The sequence below is a fragment of the Ambystoma mexicanum genome, chromosome 10 (genome assembly GCF_040938575.1).
Source record: "Ambystoma mexicanum isolate Mex_15411 chromosome 10, UKY_AmexF1_1, whole genome shotgun sequence".
NCBI classification, from domain to species: Eukaryota; Metazoa; Chordata; class Amphibia; order Caudata; family Ambystomatidae; genus Ambystoma; species Ambystoma mexicanum.
Window position 1 is genome coordinate 119,189,862 of NC_090932.1, and position 27,736 is coordinate 119,217,597.

General features: G+C 44.8%; 1 protein-coding gene across 1 annotated transcript in view; it reads right to left on the reverse strand.

The window, feature by feature from the left end:
- The window catches only part of LOC138491215 (scavenger receptor cysteine-rich type 1 protein M130-like), a 1,027,000-nt gene that overhangs the window by 65,652 nt on the left and 933,612 nt on the right, over positions 1 to 27,736 (reverse strand). The window lies entirely within an intron of this gene.

Here is a 27,736-nt window from a genome sequence, read left to right on the forward strand (position 1 = left end):
TGGATCCATATACAGGATGCATTCACCCCAGGAGGGATGAACAAGTACTGTAACTTTGCTTGCTTTCTTTAACACAATGACCCTTTCTTAAACATAGCGATGCCCCTTTTAAAAAAATATTTTAGGTTGAAAACATTGGGCTTCATTACGAATGTGGCAGCCGCGGAATGAACGGTGCTAGTAAGGTACCGGCACCGTTCATTCCGGGCCGCCACATTACGAGGTCTGCAGCGGGTCCCGCTCTGGACGCCTGACCAGACCAGATGTGCAGAGCGGGAGCCGCTAGCAGACCAGGATGCTAACAACGGGCCCGTCATTTATGGGCCCATTGTTAGCATCCTCCACATTCCCATTGACCCCTATGGGGACTCAAATGGGAATGGGGATGTACCAGGTCTCAGTTCTGCGAAAGGGAATTACCGAGCCCTCCAACGTCGGAATGGCCTGGTAATTCCCCTTTTGCGGGACCCGGACCAGAGTTTGGAGGTAGCCATGCTGCTAGAAACGGCATAGCTACCTCCAAAGACGTAATGAGGCCCATTGTTTAGTTGCATTTGCTTGCTGTCATTTCTATTTAACATCATAATCATATCTGTATATTTGTTGTTGCTTTAACTTATTTGAAAAAACTATATTTTGGGTTCATGTCTTGATTTTTCAGCCTGCATTTCTTATGTTGTTGTACATTACACCTCCATCATTTGTCACTGCTCATCTGCATCTATACCTTTGCTTAATATTATTTGTATTCATATTTCATCCTCAACACATTTTCATATTCGTTTTGTCATTTCTATTTGTATTCTCACCCCTCATTTTTTTCATGAGTTTTTTTTTATTTTGTTCATATTTCATATCAATTTTTACACATTCTTGTGCGTTTCCCGCTTTTTACACTTGTGCCTTCATGTATTTGTGCCGATTCATATTTTTTAAATATATCGTTCCACTGTTTTTCAGTTTCCCAATAGTCCTATGCCTATTATGAAATCAAGGAGCTTGGGGGCAAATATTGGAAGACAGTCCTTGTTTTGTTAACTAATACTTAAGACCAGAGGAAAGAAACAACCTCATAGTGTGGACTACTCAATTAGTAAACGACATGAATCCCCAGAAACCTTTTTCCAACTCAGAGAGCAAACCAAGTTTAGTTAGGGAAACCAACAGTGTCAAGTATCTTGGACTATCACTGCCCTGTGTAGATGTTACTGGACAATACTCTTATGCTGTTGCATGGATGTACCTTGTGGAGATATGCGTGTATCAAAATGTTATATCCTCACTGTTGTAGGCAACGATTGTTAAAGAAGAAGACACATACAAATATCATTGAGGGAGTTTAATCATTAACTTTATTTCAGGCCCTGGATTTTGCTATTTAGCTCCTGCTTTTAGCCTAGCGAGCTAGGAGAGCCTGGTTAGCATAATAATAATAATAATAATAATAATAATAATAATAATAATTTCGCATTTATATAGCGCTACGAACCCTCAGGTATCTGAGCGCTGCTTATTATTACCCACTGTGTGTGGTGCTCATTTATCGACCTCGGAAGGATGAAAGGCTGAGTTTGGCCCTGCCGGGATTCAAACCTGTGTTAGCAGGCTCTGCACAGATGTCAAAGGGAGCGCTCTACTTGCTGTGCCACTTGACCGGCTGAAACCAGCATGAAACCAAAAGCTAACCAGGAGGTACTGTTGGCTCCCTATGCCAACTGCTGCCTTACAAACATGCATATGTGACATTAGGTTTGAGTATTTATAAATGTTAATAAAGAAGAATTAGTACACATCTAGTAAAAATGGAAACATAATGGATCATAAACAACGGGAAAACGTTACTGTGCATCCCATGTGCAAATAAGATTTGTAGTGTGCTGGGAACTTCTCCTATCTATTGAGTGATGCCCGACACCCAGGTGCTGGTTTCAGCACCTGCTCACTGAATCTGAATTTTGAACCCTGTTTAAGGCCCCAGACCTGGTGGTCAGCACCTAATACATATAGGTGGATAATGGGAGCAAATTGGAAGTAGAGCTTTTGGCCAACAGGAAAAATATTCTAAAAGTCCCTTGAAGCTTACACCTACATACCACATTTACTCCTATGTCGAGTCCCCTTTCCTTATGGGATATTCTGTCTTTTGGGCAGGAATGGAGCATTTTGTAGCACCACAACTTTTTGTCCTTTCTGATTTGGGCTATTAGGTGGCCTTTAGCCCCATATATATGCCAACACTATTGCATTACAGATAGGGAGAAATGGCATGTCTTAATTTCTCTTTCCTGCTGCTCCCACCCGCCATCCGCCATTCTCCATTTATTATTTATTTGTCCCCCTTGCTGACTCCTTCCAGCCCACTTCCACTCTTCTCCATCATCTACCTTCCCTGGTCCCTGCCCCCCACACCTCTATCCCTCCTGTGATGAATTCTGTGGCGTCATCACCAAACCTCAGCCTATAGTCTCCCTCCATGTGGCCAGGGGAAGGCAGCCACTACCTTATCTTAAAACTGGGGGTGGTTTCAGGGGGAAGGATGACATGGGAGGAGATGGCTAGCAGGAAGAATTGGTGACTCCACTAGAAGAGACGCAGTATTCATTTTCTTCTGAAGATGAAATAATTCCCAGGCATACTCTCAATCCATCAATCCTCTAATAGCAATGTTCAAAGAACCAGTTATAAAAAGCCACTTAAACAGAACCAAGTTGATACCTCAGAGACTCAAGAATTAAAAGATGAAAACCTTGAGTTATCATGATTCTGTCTCAATGAAAAATCCTCATTCTAACGTCAAATTGCAGACTCTTTCTACAAGTTCCTCTTACTCTAGTAACTCTCAGTTTATAGGGCAATCTGATGTAATTGAAAATAAAATGGAACAACTTAATATTCAACACTCTCCTATGAACTTCGGTTCACATAACGCTAAAAGTGCTTGGACAAAAAGGAATTCGGAGACCGAGGTGCAGGAGTAGTCACAGAGCAAGCCCAGCAGCAGAAGTCAACCCAATGGGTGAAAACCAGAAGCATTGCAGAAAACGCACAGTGGAAGACGGCGTACTGAGAAGAAGCCTGGCTTTGAAGTAGACATGCTACCAAAGCAGCGTGAATCAGTCAGGGGAAGCCGCAGAAGATTAATGGAGTTACTGCTCCCAAGGATGTCCGCACAACTTGCCCAAGGCTCGCAGAATTGGTGAAAAGGCAGACTGACTGCAGAAGCACCGCCACAAAGCTTGACAGCTAGAGGGAGTTGGTGAGAAGAAACAGTGAGTTGCCAGAGAGTGAATGTTCCCCAGGGTGCTCGGTGCACAAAAGCTGCCACAGTTTTAAAGCTAAGCAGTAAGTGTTTAATGAATATCAAATAATTAAAGAAAACTAAGCTAAATGGCCAAGAAGAAAGTTCCCACATAAGGGGCTTTAAGAGGGCAAGGTTTGTAATCAGTACTACCTACAGTCAAGAGGCTGTGAAAAGAATGTGGGTGAACTACCAGTGGGTGGAGCCTCTAGCCAACATTACCTACAGCCAAGAGGCTACAGGCAGACCAGATCAAGACTACCTCTTGCAAAAGCTCATAACCAGCATTACCATCAGCCAAAAGGTTCTGAGAACCCCTTAATAAAGTAACAAAAGCATAAGCCCCCTTTGAAGAGATATAATTCTGGGAAAGCTTATATCTAACATTTCCAACAGCAGCCAAGAAGTTATGAAACCACGCTTAAAGACTGACATGGAGAATACTGCAATGAAGTAATCACATCTGAAGTTAGTAGTAGGAGGTTTCTTCCTGGCAAGCAGGTACACCAGGAAAGGGCTTATAGTAGTTAGTCTTGGCAGGCGAGTGAACCAGGAAAGAAGATGATGGTTTGATAGCTTTGTGGCAGAAAGAATTGTGAAAATAACTTTTGTTGAATAAAATAACTTGTGAGTTTTATCATTTGTTGACAAGCAGTAGCATCAATGAAGCAAGTTGTTGTTTGCTATCCTGACAAAATTTTCAAGAGGTATTGAGAAAGAGTGATGCGCTGTCTTGACATGAAGACGTTTTCTTTCGGAGAAAGTGTTCTATGATAACAGAACACTTGCATTTGGTTTTGGAACCTATGTTTTGGGGCAAAAGTCAATTGTCCTTTCACAATGGATATTGTGGAAGACATTGAGTTGTTTGAATTGTCAACCAGCTGTGGTGAAAAGGACATGTGTTTCTCCAAGAAGAATCTGTGGTTGAAAAAGACTTTTCTATTTCTTTGAACAGAACTGGTTTCAAGGAGTGCTTCCAAGAACATTTGAGTTTGAATTACAAGATTGGTTTGATGAACTAAACGTCAGCTATAACTTCCTTGTAATATTTAATTGCATGTATTAGTGTGTGGGGCAGATATATTTTGGACATTAGATCAATTGCTTTTAGCTTTAGTATGCTAGGTAGGGACCATGTTTTTACTTTAAATAAATGGCAAACTTTCAGAAAACTTTACCTTTGTGTCAGTCTTGCATTTCTGCCCCCTCACACTTCCCTATTCTCCTCCTCCACACCCACCAGGCCCTTGATTGGAGGCCGCCATACTGGGGAAGCTGGAGGAGGGCCAAAGGCAAAGGGCAGCTCCCTCAGGGGAAGCTCCCCTCCCTGTTTGATTCTGTTCACTAATGGATGACTGACGAAACACCCTGCAGCTACAACTAAGTTAAGGTGGCACGGGCGGTGAGCTCATCCATTACTGTGTACTGTGCTCAACTAAAACACTGCCACTTCTAAATTACCATCTATCAAACAAACCAAGGCTACACTAAATAAACCAACCTCTATCAACATCCAGGGGGAACTAGAGGCAAGTCTTGAAAAAATTGATCTTCACTCTAAAAATGTTCTATGTAGTATCACAAATGTCCTTTTGATTAAACACAATATTCACACACAACATAAACAGAATACACAATAGTAACAAAACCATCAATAGGGTTAACGCCTAAAAAGCACAAATTCCTATTATGCACATCTAAACATAACACACGTATTTATATGGCCGATGATTGCACTATTCTGCATCATTACGTTCTGGGACTCTGGAGCAGAAGATCAAATGATATGACAGACATATATTCATAAATTAGGCCTTCATTACCACCATCATATTATAAGATTGTGTAGATTATCTGCTTCAGCCCTTAGATAGCCTGATATAATTACTTGGAGTTAATTGTGTATTGCACTTAGCTGTAAATTGGGAGTAGGAAAGGTATCACACTTGGATGGATAATGGGAATAGGAAATGCATTAAACCGAGCTGTAATTCGGGGGCAGGAAACTTATAACACTTAGATGGTTTTAGCGGGCAAGAAATTTGTCGTACTTCGATTTAGTCTGGGGGCAGAACGTGTGCTGCACTTAGATGGATTTGGGGCTAGGAGATATTGAGTAGGTTAACTAATGTATTGCGCTTAAAAGAAATTGTGTAGATTAGCAGATCTATTGCATATGAAGAACTGTGATGGCTAGAAAATGTACTCTATAGAAGTAATTGGGAAGTTAGCTCATATATTGCACTCAGAAGATCAGTGTAGGTTAGGCCGATTAGAAGGTGTGAAGTGTGGTGCACTTAAGGTGTCTTGGGGGTGGGCACTTGTGTTGCACTTTATTATGTCAGCCTGTCCATTGCGCTCAAAGATATATGATGAAAACCTATACATTGCACTTAGATGATCTATAAGTTAGCCTTTGTAGCATCTAAAGATATATCTAAATATCCTTGATATTGCACTTAGTAGATCCCTGAAGGTAGCCCATTATAGAACTTATAAGATATAGTGTAAGACTATAAGGGTAGCCTGGCTATTGAGTTTAGAGAAGCCTATGATCCCAAGAATTTATGGTAGCCTGCGTGTCCCGCCAAGATGATGTACTAAGTTAGCTGGTCTAGTGCGCTTAGAAGCCATTGAGGGTAGCCTGTGCATAGTGCCTAGAAAAGACTAGGAGGGTACCTTCTCTTTTCACACAGACAATCTGATCAAACAGCAAGATCAAAGATAAGCTCCATCTGAGATGAAGGTACTTATAACACACCACTTCGATGGACATCTGCCACAGACACGGCTATCCATCCACACACATTAGAATGCAACTCCGATAAATTCATCCTAGATGGACACTTACATCTTTGCCTCCTTACACCAGACTTGCCTCAACACCTATGCCATTAGAATCCCATGACAACCTCCAACAAATTCGGTCTAGCTGGACTAATAAGTCTCTTTCTTGTCACAAGTCCAATATAACAGTTTTTTTCTATTTCTATTTTTGGGAATCCCATGTTCCCCTCCCCCCGCCCATGTCTTGTGGTACCTGGAAACACTTGTGTATAGGCGCCATACAAATGTCCAATAAATAAAGTGACTGTCTTTGTCAAAAATAGTACATTTATGACCTGTCAGTAGAAATGATACTTCATGTGGGTATGGCCACCTGCAGCTATAGCACATCTTTCCTTTGATGTACCCGGAATCCATCCTTTCCATGAAACGGGTTTGCTTGGCATGTTTCAGACTTTCTCTACCATCTTTTCCTTCTACTGTTCCATTTGGGTTCCTTGTGCCTCTCTCAGTCTAGCCTCATTTCGGCCATTGTCAGTTTATTTGCCAGAGTAAATGCCTCTCCAGACATCTAAAGGAAGAGGACGCACAGCTACCAATGAGTCAACGTTATTTTGTTAAATGTGTGCAACTCACACTACACAGTTTGTAATCATGTGCCAAACATGTCCATGGATTCCCCTGGAAGCTGACATGAAGAGTTAAATGGTTGTTTCGTGTGATCAATGCTCCATTGAGGATGAACATATTCTCACAAGCATTCTTTAATACTTCAACATGGTCTCCCACAAGGTTGATAAAGAGACGAAAAACACCTTTTTCTTCAGAGTCCTCATGTTTGGGCTCCAGGCAGTTTATAAATGGCACATCTTTCATGCTCACCTAGGCCATACTGCTTTCAAGTCCAACAAATCAAAAAGGGAGCGGACAATTGTAACTCTGAAGTGTATGCCACTTTGCTCTCATTGTCTGGCTTGCTGGTTGTGAGACCTTGAAAGGGGTGCAGTAGAAGTCATCTGAGATCCGCACCACTGCAAAGCAACTGCACAGCAATGCCTTACCTAGATAGGAAAGAGGGGGGGGGGAATCTTCTTTGAAGTGAAGGAGGAACGATCATCCTGTGCAGCCATGACTAGCAGGGCATCCATCCCCAAACTGGCAACAAAAAAAAATCCATAAGCAGAGAAAAAGACCTGGATTACTTTGGTCATGTGATCAGCTGCTGGAGTACATGGGATGCCGGATGACTGCATGCTTTTGCAAGTACGCAGAATGAGAAAGGAGCATAGTAGAGAGGTTACAGGAGGGAGCCAGTGAGCAAGGACCAGGAGAGAAGAAAGATTGCAAGGTACAGTAGCGTGGATGCAACAAGAGTTCCAATTCACCTTACCTCAGTGCCAAGCCTATCATGTACCATTGAACAGCATCGGCCCTCTTGAACAATGTCATCATGGCGGTGCACGTCATGACATGACTCCGTCCTAAAGGAACACTAGACCACTGATGTAAAGTCTGGAAGGATGGCATCCTACACTGAAGTGGGTGGCAGCCACCACCAGACCCAAATCGGGCAAGCAGCCCTAAGGCTGACATCATGCCCACGTCCATGCCCCGTTGCACCCAGTTTCCTCGGATAGCAGATCTGAAACTGGCGAAGAAGTTGAGGGGCATGAACATGATGAATGGATTCCCAAGCCCTCTCACTGAAACGGATAACCCTTCCAGTGTACCAAATACTGCTAAGTGTCACAGAAAAACCTGGAAAAACCAGACTGATTTCAAACTCGTCAGAAGATGGTGCAGTAGAAGCCATAATGTTCGGAACAGGAAGAGGCCCAGAGGACCGAGCAATGTAGGGCATCAAGAGTGGCACATGAAAAACTGGATGCATCTGATGCCAAGAAGCAGCAAGATCCAGTTTATAAGCTACAGGATTGATATGAGTCCGGATCCTAAATGGATATACTCAGTGCTTCAGATCTTTTCTTGACCGCATAACTGTGATGGGTCAGAACTGAAAGCTGGACACAAAGTTATCGTGTTTTGCTTAAATACTTTTATTTAAATGAAAATGGTTTGTGAAAATACCTCTCTGACCCTATAGTAAAGAAGAGGTTTCCTACATATAAACCAAAACTAAGGATCTGTCCATGTCCGGATGTCAATAACTGAAAAGCCATCCTTGTCTGCAAAACGTCCTATCCTGACACTACAAACAAAACAATAAAGGGTGCAAGGAAATGTCTTCAACCTGGTATTGGCAAAAAAGTGTTCTCAACGGAAGATTAGAATAACTTAAACAAAAATGTTCTCCATGGTGAACGGATTTGGAACCAGAGGGTGGCTACCTTCCACTGGATTTGAAATGGATTGCAATGTCTCTTTTACCAACAGTGCCGTGTGTGTAACTCCCGGAGTCACAATGTTCCCGTTAGGCAGCAAGGTCTGCAACAGTCTTTCTTTAACACAAATGTCTCTTTTGTCTAGCAAACACTGTTCCTCTTTTAGTATTCTTGCAGCTTTGCAATTCTCCTGGTAGGGCCGTCATTTCACCAAAATGCCAGGGGTAGTGCAAGTGACATCACACGACCCTTGAACTCTGATGACATCACAGGAAGTGATATCATTTGACCCGACCCCAAAGTGATATTGCGGGAAGTGATGGAACTCGGCCTTTCACCCCTTGACAAAACAGGAAGTGGCATCACATAGCATTGTTCCTAAGTAAACTACGAAAAATATGTTTACAATATCACTATAATGTGATGTACATTTCATACAAGAATGGATGACCATATGTATCATTAGGATAAGTGTGTATAGACCCATGTTACCAAATTACTGTGAATACAAGCAGACGTCCATGGCCAAATGATAATGATGTGTTATTATATAGCACTTAGGCTTAAGCGCTTTATATAGAAAAAATATACACCCAATATCACCCAACCTGTGTTGGTACTCATTTATCGACCTCAGAAGGATGAAAGGCTGAGTTGAGGTGTTTAAGAACAGACTAAATTAGTAACTGACCCCTGAAGTGTGCCTGAAATAAACCTTTAATGAGCCTGGCAATTATTGTATAGAATTCCAGAAAGACACATTATTTGGTATTCCTATTCTTTCTTATTTAGGGTCAGTGCTGAAAGTGTTAGACTTGTAATAACCCTGTTTTTTCTTTTTTTTAGAGGCGTAAACAAGAAAGCTAGCCACCCCAGAAGTAAAGAGCCACAAGGTGCTGGCCACAGCCCTGGAGCTTGCATTACAAAGACACTTTTTTAAAAAATCTTTATTTTAGGGGTCGCAAGGGAGACCACAGGGCTAGCGGGGGGAGACCTCTGAGGTCACAGTTGTGACCTCTGGCAACCCCTAAATGATGTCCCTGTCTCCTGGTATACTCGTCTTGCTTTTGTGTAATTCCAACTGTCTCTCACACTAGTGTCTCTTTTGTCTAGCAAACAATTTTCCTCTCTTAGTATTTCTTGTAGCTTTGCAACTCTCCTGGTTGCTCCCCTGCCAGCATTCCTTATGCGTTTCAATTGCATGGTTTCTTTCTTTTGCCAGGATGTATTATACATTTCATAGTTAGTCTGTATTACCAAAACTGTATATACCATGGTGTGCTTGGTATATCTGGCTGCGGTAACATTTGTTCAAAGTTTGCCCAACACTTGCATCTCATGCACATGCATCTCATTGGAGCATGACTCTGTACATTGCCTTTTCTGCATTCAAACAAACTTCTTATTGGGCTTTGATTCTGCACTCTGCCTTTGCTACATTCAAATAAACTTTTTGTATTTTCTCTATCTGTAATCTCAAAACGTTCAAACTGTCATTGGTGCGGTTGCCAGAATGCCCCGGGGTCGCCACTTGCTTTGTGTCAACTCATCGGTTCTCTCCAGCATCTCCGGTCCTGCTTGTGCTTCTGCAAAGTGGCTCTGTGGCCACTTCCCACTCTGAATGCTGCAGACATCCTTCCGGCTTCCTTCATAGCTACGCAGTCACACGCCTGCTTCTCTTTAGATACCGGGCTGAGGGACACTGCCGTGCACACAAGAACTCTCTTGCGGCTTCCAGCATATCCATGCCACTTCCTGCTCTCACGCTGCATTCCTCCTTCTGTTTCTGTGGATGCCTCTGCTCCGCCACACCAGTACATGTTTACCGCACTCTAAAGTGTTCTCTTTGGAGCCAACAAATTGGACTGCGCTGCTTTGATCTTTATTGCGGTTGCCAGCTTTAAATGTCCTATACACAGGTATTTCTGTAGAACAAATAGTCTGCACATTTAGCTTCAGACTTCTGTTACCTTGTACCAACTCCTTCATCGTCCTCGTCTCAGTACTTTAGTGATTATGGGAGTTGGAGTCCATAGATGTAATTTGATCTATAATATTTAGGTCACTTTTCTTAGTAGTTTTAAATGAGCCGAAATCTTCATACAAAGGTGTATTAGAAGCAAAAAGGGTTCTGTTGGAGCTTTGCGTGTCTAGGTCAAAGATGGGGTTTTGACCTAAGGAAACATTAGAAGTGGTTTCTTTGCTTCCTCCACAAGAACAAGCAGCTGACAATAGGCTATGAAGGTCTTGGGTATTAGAGGATCTTCCTCACGGGAAAGTAGGAAATACTGCGTCTCGTCCAATGAAGCCATGAAATCTTCCTGGTAGTTTTCTCCTCCCATGTAATCTTTCCTCATCAAGCCGCCCCAAGGGTCAGGATCAGGTAGCAGCTGTCGTGCCCTGGCCACATGGGAGAAGGCCACCAACAAAGAATCTGGGTTGACGCAATTGGATTCATCACAATACGTATTGATGCGCTTCTGAGCAGCAGTTAAATTGTGACAAGCTTGTTCATGTATCCCATGAATCTCCAGAAGGGGGGATTCAACTGCAGGGACTTGTGTAACAGATGGAGACAGGACAGGTATCAGTTTTGGTGGGAACCCGTAGGAAGAAAAAAAGGACTCATGCTCAGGTTTGCAAAATATTATTATAGGAGAACTCTGCCGTAGGGAGAAGGGACACTCAATGTGTTGGTTTTCTTTCACATAAAATCTTAAATATTGTCCCAATATCCCGTTAACCATCTCCGTCTGCCCATTGGTTTCTGGATGATATCCATTGGACAAGGCTTTATTGATTCCAAGAGTTTTGCACAAGGCTGGCCAGAAGCAGGATATATATTGAGATCTGCAGTCCGAGAGAGGCACATCTGGCAGTCCATGCAGGAAGAAGATATCCTTCAAAAAACAGACACTCATTTCCATAGCAGTGGGCAATTTCAGCAATGGCATGAAATGAGCCATCATACTGAAATTATCAACTGCCGCAATGATTACGGTACAGTTCTCAGAAGGGGGTAAATCCATGATAAAGTCTGTTGAGATTTGTTGCCAGGGACTTGTCGGCACCTGAGGCTGGTGAGGTTTACCGCCCTGTGCCCACTGAGCTTTTATATTTTGAGCACAAATGCCACAAGAATGCACAAAGGATTGGACATCTTGTTTGGCTTTAGGCCACCAAAAGTGATGTAGAAGTAGGTCTTGGGTTGTGGCTATGGCGCGAATGCCTGTTTATTGTGTATCATGACAAAGACACAATACATTCTGCCGATAAGGATCTGGTGGTATGCATCGATTCTTATCCATACAAAAAAGCAGGTTTTATCTGTGCATGATAGTCTGTTGATGGAGTGGAAACCGCATGATAACATATACAAAAGTGGTTGTGGGAAACATTTTCCCAAAAGGAGTTAAGTATGTGTCCAAGGGCTCACTTATGCGAAACAAAGTGTCAGTCTCTATGTTCATGGTTCCTTGTATGTATGTCAGTACAATAAATAAGTGTGAAGAGTGGGAATTATGACTTTTGCTGTATTCATAGTTCTGAAGGGTTTGTAATTTCCAGTGATCTGAGTGTATTTCGATGCAATGGACAGACCCTATAAGTGTTGCCATTCTTGACAGACACTCTTGACAGCTAGCAGTTCTTTTTCCAAAACAGAATAATTCGACTCTGCTTCTTCAATGTTTTCAAAAGGAATGCAAGAGGATGTTCTTCTTAATCCTGTTTCTGCAGTTTTAGCAATGTGCCGATGGCTCCATAAGAAGCATCTGCTTCTAGAATGAATGGCGAGCTCTGATCAGGTTTACTAATATTGGTGCAGAGACAAAAGCTGATTTTAAGCATTTAAAGGTGATTTGTTCCTTCTCACCCCAATGATATACCACATGCTTTTGCAATAGTTGAGTGAGTAGTAATACCACCTAGGAAATCCCAGCAACGAATTTACGATAACAATTGGCTACTGTGAGGAACCTGGGGGCGTTCTCACATCTTTCCCCAATATATTCTCCTCCTAGGTGGCCAGGGAAATGTTGTCACTTTTGGATCCTGCCCCTGGGGGAGGAGAGTGGGGTTGGGGCACACTTAAGTTAAACACGGTATCCCCCATTCCCCTTACAAAAAACGAGTCCAATATCCCCCAAGCCTTCATAGGCTATTGTCAATCCGTTCTCTATTTTTCCTCTAAAGCAGTTCCAAATAGACACTAATTTGGTACTGGGACAAGGAAGAGAACAATACATCCTCTCTTTATTGCCACACACATGCATAAAAAAAACAGTTATGCATTGAGATGAGGAGGAGGAGGCCAGCAAGAGCAACACAGGACTCCAAAGTCATCAATGAGCGATCTAGTCCTTTTTGGAACAATCAGCATGGCTGGAGGTTTAAAAGCAGGAAGAACTGAGAAAATTGAGTCAGCTGTGGAAGCAGGTATACGGACTGCTGGATAAGAGCAGACCTCTCCTGGAAGGCAGCGTGGCAGATGGAATGCTAGAGAACCCCTGGAAGATGCAGAGTGTATGCAGTGGGAAGCAAGGCTCAAAGACGCTGGATGCCTGCGGCGGACCACGGAAAGGGAACTGAGGTGACCAATTGAAGCTGCAGTGTGAGGCACGAGCTGAGAGAGAAGCATTGGTGGGGTGAGCAAAGCCATGGAGAGCTGCTGGGGAGACTGAGTGAGGCGCTGCACCAGAGAGCTTGTGGTTGCTGGAGTCCTTGCTGGAATGCCATAAGCAACAACCGGTTAGGCAACTTGGGCAGGGGGATACCGGGATGGCAGGTGAATACGTAAAGCTTGTGAACTCTTTAGGGAATGCCAAATTAAATGAAAACAAGTACTTTTAATACCGATTCGAATGCAAATTTAAGTAAGCACTTTTATGAATACTGATTTAATTGAAAGCAAGTTTGTGGAGCTTCCTGAAATACAGAACTCTGTAATTTGAGAGAATCACCATTGGCAAGAGCCATAAGTGTAAAAGGAATGGTGTAACTTGAGTGAACAAGCATTGGCAAGAGCCAGGCGAGTATGTGAAAGTGCAGCAAGTGAATGGTGATAAAACAAGCAATGATAAAGTCTCAGGAGAATGTGAAATGAGAATTAACCAATCACCACTGTAGAGCTGAAGCAGTGACAATGTACATATGAAGTAGAATCAAGTAAGGTGTGTCAGTTCTGTGACCTGTAATGGGTGGTAAGTGTGGTCCGACAACGGCGCCTAGACGGAGTACACCAAATTAAAGAAACTTAAACCACCACAAAGAAGCTTGTGATTGATTTGAAAAGGAAATGCAATTAAGGAAGTGAACTATATGAAATTGGTGAAAGGTAACCAAGCCAGAAGAGCTGGGAAGTATACCAAGGAATTTTGTTGTGTTGGAACTGTTGAAAGACTTGAAAGCATGGGGAAAGGAACCCTTTTTTGCATTCAGAACTATTTGAACCTTGAGGAAGGGAAACCCTTTGAAAACCCTACACATTGTAAACAGATAGATGTGAGGGCAACCAATGAGATGAGGAGGAGGAGGAGGAACATACACTTTTGCTTTGGACTTCCTGACACAGATTATCCTTAGTTTTATTTAAGTGGGGAACCTCCCACCTTAGCATAGGGCAAGTTAGGACTTTTTTTTCAACCTTCTTTTCTTTCGAATAAACATTTATAGTTAATTTTGTTGTCTGTGTCTACTCCGTGATACATTCACAAATGGTGTCAGGTGTGGGATGCGGCTCAACCGATACAAGTTGGGAAACACTAAAGTTTGAGAAGGTAAGCACCAAAGTGTCAGACTCCTCAGTAGTCACAGAACGCTCTAATGGGTTTGATATCTGCAGCTGTAGGGAATACATCATTCCCCCAGCTGAAAGAAGACTAACACCCACTGATCTGGCCTTGATTCCACCCTTAAATACCTACACAAGATTTGCTCCCAAATCCCAAATCAGTGTTAGCATGGATATTTGGAATTGATGTGTTAGCAGGGGTTACAGATCCACACTTCAAGGGTGTTCCGGATGTATAGGTTTTGGCCGTGGCACAATTGTTTGCGGCCGAATTGACTGTGGTCAATTTGCCCATGAAGCCAATTTTGCCATGGCCAAAATGACCCTAATTACAACCCCCCACACACAACCCCACACAGCCACCCACCCACCATCTACTTAGTTTTTCGCTGTCCATGCAAGTTTTTACCCTGCGGGGTCGGATCCGTCCGTCCTACGCGAATCAGATCCGACGCTGCAGGGTCCGCTTTTCATTTTTTGTTTGTTTTTGTTTTGTCCCCCCGTCTCCAGACCACCAGAAGCGGGCGGCACCCCTGCTACCCCTGAAGACAATCACTAACAAACATGGGGAGCGGGGGGCACCCCTGCAACCCCCGCTTCCCGTGTTTGGTAGTTAGTACCCAAATTGTTTGTTTCCAAACGACCAAATGGTACTGGCCGAATTCGGCCAGTTGTACCATACGGTCAATACAAACAACTAAATTGGGTAGTACCGAAAAAGCCCTTCTAGATCCGTCAGGTGGATACAATTGTACAGGGGGTACTCAAAAGAGCAATGTTTCCTAGGTTAAGGGGAGAAGATCCAGACATTCTTTCCGACCTAGCCTTTGCCCAAAGGAATGACCCACTGTACGTTGAAGCCTTCCTACAAATAATACCAGAAGTAGAGGGCCATGAGAAAGGGGGATCCCACAGTAATAAGGAACAAGGTCCCATAATTTCTAACCACCTGTCAAAAGGATATAGAGGGAAGCATGATCCCCATGACCAACTGGGCTGTCAATTAGGAGTCACTGTTCATTCCCTAACCCTACAGGATATTCTCCCCTTAAGGAAAACAGTAGAGGAGAAAAATTCCACCTTTTTTGTCACCAAGATTATTTGGTGCTGGGAAGAGACTAAATAATAAAGTTGTTGTAAATACAGATGAGTTTCCTTCTCCTCTCCTGTGGGACTGAACTAAAGTTTATTCACATGAAATTTTCATCAAGAATAAGAGCTAGGGTTAGGACAAATCTTCTGAAAAACAGGGGACCCCATAACATTATTTTTACCCCTCAGATAGTGAAGTTAAGTATGATCATATATGCAGTAATTTCTTAGGGAAGTGTAACCCTAGTCCCAAGGAATCAAAGTCTGTAAAGAGTTTATCTCCATGGGAAATAGGATCTAAGACCAAGGAGAATTCTTACCAAATTTTACCAGGCTGTGAACCAAAGAAAATCTGGTTTCCCTACCTCCCTCTGGGGCTAAGGCCATAACATTTGGTGGAGAAGAGCGAGTGTTAAACCATCTAATACAAGTGTCCTTTACGCTCACCCTGGTGAGATGCTAGCAGAGGGGGAGGAAAACAGGAGACAACCCTCTTAAAGGGGAAGAAGAATAAGAACCAGCGACAACCCCCTCTCCCCCCAAGGAATTGAACTATATGAAATTGGTGGAAGGTAACCAAGCCAGAAGATCTGGAAAGTATCACAAGGAATTGTATTGGAACTGATGAAAGATTTTCAAGCATGGGGAAGGGACCCCCTTTTTGCATTGGGAACTATTTGAACCTTGGGGAAGGGAAACACTTTGAAAAGAGCTGGACAAAACTATGAACTTTCATTTAAAGAAATAATTTTGAGGCTGACATCCCTATTCATTGTGTACAACTAGAAGTGAGGGCAAGTATAGGTTTTGTACAGAGACAGACATTTGCTTTGGACTTCCTGTCACAGACTTTCCTTAGTTTTATTTAGGTAGGGAACTCCCTCCTTAGCATAGGGCAAGTAAAACCTTTTTCCAACCATCTTTTCTTTTTAATAAAAGTGTATACCCCAAACTTTAATAGCATTGTCTGTGTCTACTTCATGATGCCTTCACACTACATCTAGGAATCTTTGCAATTCATTGCCTGATCCTAGTGCTTTACAAGATGTAAGAATGAGATGAGCAGCCACTCAAGAATTGCGCCACACTTGTCTGGTACAAACCTCAAAAGAAAGCCCTTTATTACTTGTTTACACATGTTTCGGCTACTCAAGAGCCTTTCTCAAAACAAAATAGGGCATTGACAGGGTACACATCATATTCCGTCTTTTTCCATAAGTCCCGGGTAAATCCCTTGAGCTTGTTATCATTCAGTCTCCTCGCATCGGCCTCGCACACAGCACAGTCTCTCCCATTCCTTGTTTATTGCCAACCGTACTCAGAGAACCAGAAGAGTGGTAGCAGGTAGATGCATAGTTTGTATAGCAGCAGGAGAAAAAGAAATGGGACAATCTGTAACCTCCCGATTAGTCATCCCTGTTGTGACCGTGAGCTGGGGTTGGCCTGATTCCTAGGTGGGACTATGGCACAATTCCACACCAAGTGGCTAGAGGCTTCAAGGGGCCTTTTTGTCACTGTCTCCGTCACTGTTCTTCAGACAAAGGCCCTCTGGCAGACCCAATGTGCATTAGTTCAAAGAGCTCAGGGTGTGATGAACTGTCCGATAGGGAAGGTCGGGGCCAACGGCTGTCAACTTTGTTCTTACAATGCTTTTGTCATCGTTTCTGTAATCTATGGTCAATTTGTAAGACTATCGGCTGTTCAAATTTAGCTGGTTGGGGCATACGTCCATCTCCTCATATAAACCCTGTTGCATACAAGGTAAAGCATGCATCATCCGGCCAAGTCTTTTTCATTGCATGCTTTTTGTACTTTATTGTATATGTTAGAACGCCCAACCGTCCTTGCTGAAAGTCCATAAGGCATTCTTGGGCAGAATAAAAGTTTTCAGTATGACCAAAGATACCCTTCAACTGAGCCATGAATCTTGGGTAGTCGTTCAACACAGGATCATCTGAGACAACCAATTGGGTAGCCCAAGATAAGGCATTACTGTTTGAATGTGTTACAATAAACCCAACCTTGGACCGTCATTTGGGAAGGCTGTCGAGAATGTGACAGTGCATGCATCTAAAAACTTTCACTTTTTGGGGATCCCCATGAAATTTCTCAATTGAGACTGCAGAAGAAGGCAGAAAGGGGGCGGGGGATTCCCTGTTTGCCATTGCCCTGCGCAACACAGTATTCTCTGTTTTAGGGACTGCACTTCAGAGAAGAAAGCTGTCAAGTCAGTCACTATTTCTTGCATTTGAGCCATATTGTGGCCAGGACATCCTATCAGATTTTTGGGGCTTTGCAATCTCTCAGCAATGCTTTACCTGGATAGGAAGGTGTAAAGATACCGGTGGGGGGGTGTCTGTACTTCTGCTTTCTATATGGTAGAGGAGAGGCACAGAGGACCCCAGCCAAGATTCTCTATGCGGTAGCTATGGTCGAGCAATCAAGGCCTAGCTTCTCAGGAGGTGATGCAGGCTGGTTCTTAAGTACAGTGTAGTCCCCAAGCCCCCACAAAGGAATGTCCACACACTATTACTGAAAACAGTCTTTATATAATTAATATTCAAAGGTATGTACACTATCACAATAACGCACTTTGTACTCGGTAATCAACAATGGTAAATATATACAATTCTAAAGTGGTACCACCAATATGATCAGATCTCATTAAGGTGCATCAACTATACTGTTAGATAATATCACACGGATCAATAACAAGGAAACCAGCAATAGAGATAGGAAGGAAAGCAAGATGGTTGTCACAATTGGCATAATACTGGCCCCTACCCCTGGACACAGTTCTGTGTGGAGATCCCCCCCCACCTGGGCAACCTGTAAAACAAAGACATATAGCACAAGCCCAGTCCATATATTGCTCAATAGTCTTGTTCTCTCCTATAATGTTTTTACCCCCCCAATGTACCTGGTGGAGTAGAATTCTTTGAAGAAGCGTTGACAGATCCTTCTTGAGTGACTCCCTTTAAAGCAGGAGCCACGGATCGTCGAGAGGCGTCGAAGAAGGTAAACTTGGCGTCGACAGTGTCGATGAGAAGTTTGATGGTGCCGAGACAACGACGTTGGTCCAGGCGGTGCTCGTCAGCGACGTCCTGCAAGGATGAGGTGTGCGGGGCACCTCGGCGATTGATTGTTCAGGACCGCAAAGAGTTTCAGAAGAACTGTGTCCCAGCAAGGGTGTTGAGTCGTTGAAGTCTTTGTCGCATTCGACAACGGCCAAGTCCTGGTGCTTCACTTCGTTCTCCTCAGCGGTCCTGTCTCGGGTCGGCAGCCTTTTGAGGGTCTGACTTCCAGGGAGCTTCAGCGAAGGTTAGCGGTACTCAATGGTCCCTCGGAGCATGGGAAGAGGGCGCCTTACCAGGTCCTCTCTCGGATCAGTCTTCGACGAATTCGGCAGCTTTCAGATCAGGTCAAAGCAAATGCAACAGCAAGTCTTCTTCCAGCTTTGCGTCGAGGATTAGCAGTTCCAGTTACTCTTCAAGTGTAGACACAGCTTCTGAACAATTTCCAGTGGTGAGAGGTCCCCAGATATACTATTCTGTCTCTCATCCACACTGCTGGTTCACACTCAGCAGCCAATCATACAGAAGGGCATTCATGCAGTCAGTCAGCCAATCAGGCACACAGTGCATTCAGGCCATCCTCCTCCCTTTCAGACACTCACAACAAGGAATGTGGATTGGGACAAGTACCCAGCCATTCAACACTACACACTGCATTCAGTCCAGTTTCGGGCAGGGTTGTCTCAGTCTTTGTCTCTCATACCAGAAACCAGACAACCACAACAAGAAGTGCATATTGGTCACACACTCCATTCACCCAGGTCCCACCCACAGGGCGGACCCACAACATAAGTCACTGGGAAGGCTCCAGCCAGTCTGGACTGGACTTCACAACAACACCATATATGGAACTTCCACCCAATAGCCAGTCAGGGGGAAGGGACAGAGTCAGGGCTTTCCAGGACTTTGGGAAAACAAGGTAATGGGTAATAGAAAGCAAGAGGCTACAGGGGCCATCTTGTTTTCCATCAGGAATCAACTGATTCCAATGGCAGGGCCTGGGTATCCCAAAATGGAGGATACTCAGAGCACCTGTCAAATTCAGCATGGAGCTGCCACCAGCCCATACCCTGCTCTGCGGGCCACCCACAGGTGCCCAGAAACATACACTAGGGGCACAGGGTTGTAACCCCCACCCATGGGTGCCGTAAGGGTATTCCATCGGTCTGTTCACCAAACCAAAAGAGAGCTGCACCACCAAGAGTCCCACATGAACTCCTGCGCGGAAAACACGAGAAGAACACACGATAAAAAGGCAGTAAAGGACAAGGATACGGAGGCCCTGCCCCTCCGATGCCTTTCCAGCATCACAGAAGGGGTGTGCATTGAAGTGAATCCTCCCATGCAGCCATGTCTAGCAGGACAGTATAACTGCCAGACACAGGTTCCAAGGACGATCTAACCCCAAATGGGGAAATAAACTATGCAAGCAGAGAAAAAACCTGGATTCAGTTGGTCCTGTGATCAGCTGCTGGAGTACATGGGACACCGGAGCATAAACGGTCTGGAGTCTTTGGCAAGTGAGCAGAACGAGAAAGGAGCACAATAGACAGGATGCAGGAGGGAGCCAGGGAGTAATGACCAGGAGAAGAAAGGAAGGAATACACCTCACCTCAGTGCTGAGCCTCTCATGCACCAATTAGCAGTGTCGGCCATCTTGTACCATGATATCCTGGTGGTGCACGTCATGACATTGCTCCGTCCAAAAGGAACACTAGACCGCTGATGTAAAGTTCAGAAGGCCGGCATCCTACAGTGATGCACTGATGTGGGAGACAGCTGCCACCGGTACTAGAGCGAGCGTGCCGCTAAAAGGCTGAACATTTGGCAATAAAGGCAGTTATCTGCCTTTACAATACATAAGTTAAGAGCTCAAAAGAGTCCATCATGCATTTGGTGCAGACACCTTAAATAAGTTGATCCGGTAATAAGGACAAATTATGTACTCAAGAAGCTGAAAAAAATAGTCACCAGTAATTGTGTCCACAGCCTTGTTATTCACTGATTCAGGTGGAAATAAATTACCCAAACAAAGATAGCTGCTGCTATGACTCATGGGATATCTATAGTATTTTCAGTGGGTTTGCATCCCAAACCCGTACGCCTACCAGTACCAGTGCTCCTATAGCCACTCTCAATGTGTCCCTGGGAGACGGATCAATGTTGCAGGCACCTGTTTCGTGCAGAACACTGAACCTACTGGAGTAGGCACCATGCAAACAGGAAGGAGAGAGTGACAATAAAAGCCAAAGAAGTTCCGTTAACCCTTGCTGCATCAATGACCCTGCAATGTGGGAGATATATGATATGGCATTTATAACGCGCCTATACACAAGTGTTTCAAGGCGCAACGAGGCAAGGGAGGGGAACAGAGGGAAGATGAGACAGCGATTCTACTAGGCCAAGTGTCATTCAGATCGCGCAAGTGCTGGGGAAGAGGAACAGTGCAGAGTGGAGGGGTGGGGAAAGTGCAGTACAAGGGGTAATAGAATAAATAAAACAATAAGAGACGTATGGCCACCTTGTGGCACGTGCAAACGGTAAGTGCAGACAACAGGTGTCAAGTGCAGGTGGGGGACTCTAGGGATACAGAAAACAGTCCCCAAGTGTGGGGGTTGCCAAAGAGGAAGTGCAGGTGTGTGTAACTGGTAGAGGAGGGGACCTGGGCCCGAGATCAGAAGGTGGCCAGGTGACCAGTACAGTTTCAGCCAGGAGTTCAGCAGAGTAGAGGAGAGAAAGCAGAAGCAAAGAGGAATGCTTTGAGGTGCTTCCAGAACCGGAGATGGTTCTCCTCAAGTTTCAGAGAGGCAGGTAGGCTGTTCCAGAGGGAGGCCCCAGCTGAAGAAAGATCTACCACCAAATCGTTGCTTGGAGAAGTGACTGACCCTGAGGGAGCTGGAGGCGGATGAGTGAAGAGCTCGAGAAGGAAGATATTTAGGAAGAGAGAGTTGAAGCTATTGAGGCCCCAGGCATCAGAAGGTTTTGTGGACAATGCAGAGGGTTTTGAACGTGATCCTCGCAGCCACGGGGAGCCAGTGCAGAGATTTTAGTGCTGGAGAGATACGATCCCTGGGCTTGAGGCCATGGACAAGTCTCGCTGTCCTGTTCTGGATGAGTTGCAGAGGGCGGAGAGTAGTAGCAGGCAGATTTAGAAAGAGGCTGTTTCAGTAGTCCAGCCTAGAGAACCAGAGCTCTGGAGACAGTGAGCTTCTGGGGAAGGAGAGGAAAGGAAGCATACCTCCGAGGAGGTGCAGCTGGTAGTGTAACTTCTTAGAGACGTCAGAGATGTGAGGAGAGAAGGAGAGTGTGGAGTCGAAGATGACCAAAGGTTTTTTGCCTCGCAGGTGGGAGCAGGAAGAGGGCCAAGAGAGGCCGGCCTGAGAGTGACGGGAAAGGAGGGAGCAGGTGTGCCGATGAGGAGAATCTCAGTCTTACTGGCATTAAGGCAGAGATCATTGGCGGCATACCACTCCTGGATAGCAGACAGACAGTCCGAGATGAGAGACGGAGAAGAGGTGGCCGAAGGTAGCCTGAAAATGAGCCGAGTGTCATGCCCATAGCATTGAGAGTTGGGGCAGAGAGTGGCAATGCAGTGGGCAATAAGTGCCAGGTATTGGTTGAACAGCCAGGGAGAGAGATTAGACCCCTGGGGGACACCACAGTTAGAGATAGAGATGGAGGAGAGGAAGGATCTGGGAGGGTCTATCAGAGAGAAAAAAGAGGTCAGCCAAGCCAGGGCCTGACTGGTGATACCTAGGTTATCATGGAGACGGTTGAGCAGGATGGCATGGTTGACTGTGTCAACGGCAGAAGAGAGGTCAAGTAAGATGAGGACACAGGGGGTGTTGGAATCAAGGTTTGAGAGCAGGTCTTCACGTATTTTCAGGAGATCAGTTTCCATGCTTCTGGCAGCTCTGAAGCCAGACTGATGGTCATGAAGACAACCAACAGATTCAGTGTTAAGAATAAGCTGGGAGATGGCCAGTGTTTCCAAGAGTTTGCCCTGGAAGGGAGTGATGGATATTGGGCAATAGTTAGCTGTGCAGGACATGTCGGCAGAGTGTTTAAGAAAAGGGTGCACAAGGGAGTGCTTCATGGGGGAAGGGAAGACTCCAGTGGCAAAGGAGTTGTTGCAGAAGTCGGCCAGAGCACGAGCCCGGGTGTCAATGTGGTCCTTGATTGTTTGAGGTTCAGGGGTGAATCTGTTTTGACAAGACTTTCATAGATCGGATTTGTCTAGAAACTTCCTCTCTGGAGAACAGGGGAAAGGCAGAGAAGGAGGGAGGAGAGGTGGCCGAAGAAAGACCAGAGGAAGAGCAGGGAGTAGAGGGGGAGAGTAAGAGGGAGGAAAGGATGTCCTGAGTTTTAGAGATGAAATGAGAAGCCAGAACCGTGCAGAGGGCCTGGGAAGTGACAGGAGAGGTACAGACTGCAGCAGGATTAGCCAGTTCCTTGCAGATTTTAAAGAGCTCGGTCAAGTTGTTAGATGCCGCAGAGACGCACGCGTGGATGTGAGCTCTCTTCTTGGTGCGGACAGAGAGCCGGTATTGGTTGTGGAGCAGGCAGCTGGCCAGTTTGTCAGAGCATGTACCAGAAGCACACCATTTCCGCTCAGCCACCCTGTACTTGTGTTTGAGGGCGACATGGTCTGAGTCGTTCCAGGAATTTTATTTGGCTTTGGGCTTCAAGCGGATCCTCATGACAGGGGCAAGAACATAGAGAGTTTCATATATAGCAGAGTGGAGCATGGAAAGGGCTGTGTCAGGGTATGAGTCAGCCACAGGGAGAGGGGGGGTCAGAAAGTGGCATAGAAATCCTCAACTGACACATGCTTCATGGGTCGTATAACCAAGAAGGCGGGTGGCAGTGCTGGAGTTGGCTTAGCTGGGGGGAAGAGAGGGTGAGCTGGGAGGAAAGGAGAAAGTGATCACTCCAGGAGAGATTAGTGGTGAGAGGGATAGAAAGGGGAAGTTCTGAGGAGCTCTGAACATCCAGAGTGTGCCCTGCAGAGTGAGCCGGGCCAGAGAGGAGAATAGAGAGTGAGAGAGAGTCGCAGAGGTCACAAAAGAGTCCAGAGGAAGGACAGGAGGCATCCAGGTGGATGTTAAAGTTTCCAAGAAGGAGGGGTTGAGTGGTCGAGGCCAGGAGGGAAGAGGAAAGGTCTGCCCATTTAGAGAGGGAGGAGATCTGACCAGGTGGCCGATAGATAGTAGACACAGTAAGGGATTGGCTAGGAGAAAGAGAGAGAGCCTGCAGATGAGGCATTCAAAAGAGGAGTAGGCCTGCATAGGAATGACAGAGGCAGGAATCCACTCGGGGGAAAATCAGGGCTACACCCTGGAGTGGTTGGACCTGGGCGCGGAGAGGATCTTTTAGTCGTCAGGGAGGAGCGTGTCAAGGTTTGAGACAGAGCTGGCCGTGAACCATGTCTCAGTGAGACCGAGGAAATCAAGGTCAAGTTCCTCCAGGAGGTGGCAGATGTCAGAAGTGTTTGACAGCTGAGCGGGCAATATGGAGAAGGTTGCCATCCTTGAAAGACTTCCGGGGAGGGGTACAAATCAAAGGTACACCCTGTGGAGGTGTAGAAGAGGAAGGAGGAGAGGGCAATGCAGCCAAGGAGGAGAGCACTGCTACCGGGGCATATCGTAGAAGACCTCAATCCCATTACCATTCACTGCCAACAGGCAAGCCAGTTGGCCTAGACAGGCAGATGGGAAATTGATGATCCTTTCCACCGCCCTCATGTATGCTCCATACAAGCTTCTCACCAGTTATGTACTCAATGCAGGAGGGGGACATAGAATTGGTGCCTTATGGAGGAGGCATGGACACCAGTGAGGGAGGCATGGACACCAGTGAGGAAGTTAACTTTATTGCAGCTCCTGGATTACGTCCTCACTGCTCTACCACATACATGAGAAGTTGATACATTGTGTTGCCACACACCCTTCATTATCCAGTCAAAGAGCCAGAGTGCGCCACATTTCCAGGAGACCTCCCACATGGTATCCAATGCCACCCACATTGATTTTGGAACAATTGCATGGTTTCAGTAGTTGTCAACTGACAAAGCATAATTCTGCCAACATAGTCCGACCTAAGTACTATGGCATTAAACCAGACTATCAACAGAAAGCTAGGGTAATGCAGAAAATGACTTGGGCATATACTGAGCTACCTTTCTTGAAAGAAGAAGAATGGATCCCACTTTAAAAGCCGTGGAAGTGAGGAGTGGCAATGGACAAAGAAGCAAGAATATCGTAAAAAGACTAATGGTACTGTCCCTACTTTGATGATGCTACCTTGAATATTGGACTGACTCGACGTTTTTTTAAAGGCTCCCTTGGATCCAAACAAACAGAGTAGAGAGCAGCTTTCCAATAAGAGGAGCACATTCAGGGAGAGTGGTAATGTCTCCCTCCATAAAATAGTGTCCTGAACGTGTTTTCAGGAGGAGGTACTCGCAGCACTAATTTATAATTGTTGTTTTTATAAAACGCTTAATTCCTTAGAGGCTTCTAAGCCCGGACCCGGGATTTAAACATGTGTGCTCTGCGTCGCCTTGCTTCCAAGTGTATGTTACCACTGAGCTATAGTACCTAAGTGGCCAGCAGTGGCAGAGGGCTGCAATTCATTTCCCTGTGAGATATATTGGCAGAGGTAAACATAATGGAAATAGGGTTGTATACTAATTGACCTTTTTACAATTGACCTCGGGAGAATTGGCCTCGGGAGAATTCACCTAATTTAGAAGGTCAATTAGGACATATATGCAGGGGGAAACCCCCTGCAACCCCCCCAATCCAAAACCCCCTGCAATCCCCCCCCACCCAATCCCCTTATATTATTTATAATCCAAAACCAACCCAATACATATATAAAATAACTAAAATATAAATGTCAATTGTGCAGAAGGTCAATTAGGACCACTATAATTAGGTCAAATTGTGCAAAAGGTCAATTGTAAAAAGTCAATTTGGGTAATACTGGAAATAGGCCACAATTCAACATTGACAAAGCACCAGCTTGTATTTTGGGTGGCATGGGGAGATGTGATGGTTCCGTCCCTGGAAAGCGTGGATGGTAAATGAGCCCACACGTGCACGACTTTCTTTTATGTTGATTGTCAAAAGGCATCGTTTGAATGTATATTCCATCCAGGTGAACGTCATAAAATCTCATTTTCCACTTCTGTTGAGTAGTGGGACACCAAGTGAGGTTGCTTACCTGACATCCCTGTGATTTTCTTTAGTTGTAGGATTCTAGGAGCCAATGAGTAACGAGACGCAGAATTCGCTATAGGCTTGCACCTAGAGGTGCCCTGCAAGTGCTGTTGGGCTGGTTGGTCTTGCTGTCCCATCCTAGCTGAACGCTGCTCATTGGGAAACTGAGTGGAAAACTCCTGCCGAAGGCGAGTCGGCAAGAGGAAGCCTTGCTTCATCTGCTCGGCGAAACGCCGCAAGGACTTCAATACTGAGTAAATACAAATGAGTGAACATTGGACTTTCCCCTTGCACCAGACTTTTCCTTTCCATTGGACCCTTCCTCTGCATTGGACTCTTCCTTTTCTTTGTACCAACGCAGAATATTCCTAATCTGCGTAATGAACTTGGGTTGCGGTGTTTAAGAGTCTAATGCATACGTGCCCCACGTTACTTTTTTTTCTTTTTTTCTAGAATCATTATTGTTGTTTTGGCTCCACCCCCTGACGTCCAGTACGCCTACATAGAGCCTGGTGCACCCGGAAGTGCCCTGCAAGTGCTGTTGGAGCGATAGGGCTAGGATAATTGTCTTTTGCCCAGCACCTTTCGATTTCAGTTCAACTCTCTTTTGACATTGAGCACTGTTTTTTTCTTTGCGTCTTTTCATTGTGCGCTCTGTCTGTCCCCCCAGTTTACCACATAGATGTGCTATATCGGTGCTTTGGCCCGCTTCCTAAATGAAGTATGGCATGTAGCTTACGAAGTGGAAAAGTATGTAAAACAGCAATACAATACAATCTACTAATTCCACGCATAAAGTTAGCTCTCTCTTTGCTCGCTGACTGCCAGCGACGAGCGGTGGAACTGTGCCAGCACTGCAACACAATTTACCCTCATACCATCTGCTGATAGTGACAACAAACGTACGCAAGAAAAAACAAAAAAAGAGAAAGATGTGTCGGAGGTAAATAGTAAGGCATCGATGACTTCCAAACCTTCTGTTAGCCTAGATCAAAAGCCTATGCAGTCAGTGCAAAATAAGCAGCCAACCCTCAATACTGAACCTAAAGATAGCAAACAATCCCAACTATCTTCCTTCTACCCTCTCCTAAAAAATACTATAAAATTGACAAACAATGACATCCTGAAAGCTCCTGGCAAATAGGTCCCCGAAAGCTGTAGTATTCCATCTACGTCAACAGTCAGTATTGACTGCAAAGTGCAATCTTTTTCGCCTTCGCAGTCTGAAGGGAGGGGTATTGATGACGAAGAATCACATAAATTAAAGGAACCCACGCCTTTGGTTCCAACACTTTCTGGTGTAACTGGGAATATCGAATTTAACACCCATGTTGAAGATGAATAATTAGATTCACATGGATTGCCGATTTTATCTGCTAATACATCTACAATTATGGGGTGGATTAGTGATCCGGCAATCAACGGTGTAGCACGGCTTAACCGTTCATTAATTTTCAAAGTTTTCAATCAGATTCCCATGTTAAGGATTCTTAATTACGATGATATCGAGTGGGTGAAGCTTGCGCTTGATAATAATCAAAGAATTATATGTCCATTAAACTCACCAATCATCTTAAAACAAATATGGGAACATCATGAGGACCTCGTTTTGTTGGGAATTCATATGGTCCTCTTCACCAAAGATGAACATGCTCATGCGTTCATTCATTAGCAACTACCCTGAGTTGAAAGTATCTCGGATTTATATAGAATGCTTTCCGTGTGAAAAAACGTGCTCAATCTACATGCGATTTAGAATGAATACACTTCATACTTTGGAGCGTACCAAATACTGGCAACAAAGCACATCAGATAGTTGTACATTTTGCCTTCAACTGCAACACCAGGAAACTATCAAGCACTTAGTTATCTATTGCGTACAGAGGCATTGCTAGGGGGGTCCTAAGGGGGCTATAGCCCCGGGTCTTTTGGTTGTAGCCCCGGATAGAAGCTCAGGGGCTACAACCAAAAGGATATAGCCAGCCCCGAATCCCGCCATTCCCGACATTAGCTTAGCTCCTGATCTTTTCCAGACCTAGCAACACCCCTGATTGCGTATATTATGAAACGCTGAGAATTTGTTATATGGCGGAAAACAACATAAGAATTGTGTCTTTTTCGAGGGA